General features: G+C 30.5%; 1 long non-coding RNA gene across 2 annotated transcripts; it reads left to right on the top strand.

Annotated features, from left to right (window-relative positions):
* The first annotated feature begins 705 nt into the window (after positions 1-705).
* Positions 706-2,222, top strand: LOC143074760 (uncharacterized). 2 transcript variants are annotated; one of them, XR_012978066.1, is made up of 3 exons: positions 706-755; positions 1,203-1,266; positions 1,949-2,222. It is a non-coding gene; the product is annotated as an uncharacterized LOC143074760 (long non-coding RNA). The 2 variants fall into 2 exon arrangements; XR_012978065.1 differs by lacking the exon at positions 706-755 and adding an exon at positions 795-882.
* The last annotated feature ends 298 nt before the right edge of the window (positions 2,223-2,520 follow it).

Below are 2,520 nucleotides of genomic sequence, written 5' to 3'. Positions count from 1 at the left end.
GAGATAATGACGTCGCTAACCTAAGACTATATTTTTCGGAATGTCTAACTGTGACATTTCAATAAAAGATGTTTGTTTCGAATGCATCGATGTTTAGACTGATCTATCTTTAAAACGAGTTTATAGACCCCACTTTTTAAAAATGACATTTTGCGAAAATTGTATGAAGATTACTATGAAGATTACTTGTTTCAATTTTTATCAACAAATTAAAAATGATTTTTTTTTAAATTTCTAAATTAAAGCAAAATATGCTATCTTATTACTGAAATCGAAAAAATGTGACATGATTGCCATGTCTCGATCTTGTGAACCGTTTAGATTGAAATTATTAAGGAAATAAAAAGAACAAATAATTTCGTGACATGAAATACAGGATCTGCCTCAGGGGCAACACTGAGACAAACTCCATTGAATCGACAAACATCATGAACCAAAAGGTAAATAACAATAATAAAGAGACATGTCTACAGAAATGACAAATTGAAGAGACATACAGAAGGACATAACGAAATTAAAGAGACATACAGAAATAATTGTCACTTCATCAGCTACGAAAAATAAATTAAAACATTATTGCACCTGTGCTTATAGCCCATTTCTTCCTGGATATCAGACTCATCCCTGAAGAAAGACCGATCCAATAAACGTTATTTTCAACTATGTCCTTTTCCGTTAATATTTATTATCGGACAATATAAAGAACGCTACATGCTATTTCTTTGCATAACAATTTTAGTTTGATATAGATACAGGTAGGTAAAATGAGAGAGATATGCAACAACACAAATTATCATGTGATAATATTTTCTTGTATGTAGATCGGTGTTAATTCTATTAGGTGAAAACGTGTACATGTGTTACTAGTTAAGTGTAATAAGTGTAAGTTATTTTAAAAAATACGAAAACAACTTAGCAAATTTACGTCTTAATCTTTAATAATTTGTTTTTTTATACATGATATGCGACAATTTAATATTGCTTTTTTTATTCAATTACTTTTATATTAAAAAGTAAAATCACAAAAATATTAAACTCCGAGGAAAATTCAATCGGAAAGTTACCAATCACATGGCAAAATCAAATGACAAAACACATCAAAAACGAATGGACAACAACTGTCATATTAAACTCTGTGTTTGCGATTGGTTGACGTCTTTACATCAATAAACTGCCAAATTTATAACATATAATATTTACAGGACTATTGTTGTTGAATAATGACTGCCTACCTTGGATTTTGCTTCATATTGATATGCTTCACTGGTAAGTTAATCATTTCTGTACTAAAATAATTTACCGATACTGACGAGTTAGTTATTGTTTTCTGTTCTGAAATTTTGTTCCTGCATTAACCATGTTGACGGCTATATATGTAAATATTTCTTGTCTTCAGATAATTTTTGGTAACATGTGTTAACAAAATTATTATTAAACCAAACCTTTTTGCTCCGAAACAGAAATATCAATAAAGAAGCAATCATGGTCATTTTTTTTCTATCATTAGGCAAATTACAAACTAACATATGACATAATATATCAGATAAACAACCCTTTCCGTTCTTCGTTAATCGGTATGAAATGCAAACAAAACAACAAGAAGAGTGTATAATAGTGCCAAAGAATGAGAAATTATTCGGTAAAGTTTCAAGTTTGATATTATATGTTCTGTGTAATCATTTAGAAAGTATGATAACTTTTTCTTAAAATGAAATTGTCCTTATACTTCATCTGTTGTTATAAAGTGTGATGTCTAGCTAGCTTTAATACCAGGTTCAATCCACCATTTTCTACATAAGAAAATACCAATACCAAGTCCGGAATATGAAAGTTGTTTATCCATTCGTTTGATTTGTTTGAGCTTTTGATTTTGCCATTTAATAGGGACTTTCCGTCTGAATTTTCCTCGGAAATCATTATTATTTTAATTTTACTTTTTTTTATTTAGGATTGAAGTATACTGAAGCTGCTGAAACGTGCTTTCCCACTGTGGACTGTGGTTTTAATGTTGATGGTTGCTTTTCTTTCTGTGTTGAGAAATTCTGTGCTGGAACAGCGAGGTGCGTCAACAACAACCAGTGTTGTTGCGGTGGCTGTGTTGTAAAGCCGAAGTGAAATTCAGAATAAAAAGGATTTCAAACATGACATGATAGACCATTCAAGTTTGAAATTGATAATGGATATATTTTATTAGTCCATAAATAAAGATACTAACAACATAATGTTATCATTAATACTTGCTTTCATGTTTCTATAAAACAGAAGATGTAGTATGATTGCCAATGAGACAACTCTCCACCAGATACCAAAATGACACAGAAATTAACCACCATAGATCACCGTACGGCCTTCAACAATGAGACAAGCCTTAATTGACTAAAATGATTTTATCTATCAAATAACACTTGAAATAAAATTTAACATATTTACGATAAGGTATTTTGCAAATTGGTGGAGACAAAATAAAATCCTCCAACACGAGGCTAACAATGATCACTAGTCAAAGAAGTAGACGTCACC

The sequence above is a fragment of the Mytilus galloprovincialis genome, chromosome 5 (genome assembly GCF_965363235.1).
Source record: "Mytilus galloprovincialis chromosome 5, xbMytGall1.hap1.1, whole genome shotgun sequence".
Lineage (NCBI taxonomy): Eukaryota > Metazoa > Mollusca > Bivalvia > Mytilida > Mytilidae > Mytilus > Mytilus galloprovincialis.
This window is presented reverse-complemented; position numbering and strand designations above follow the sequence as displayed.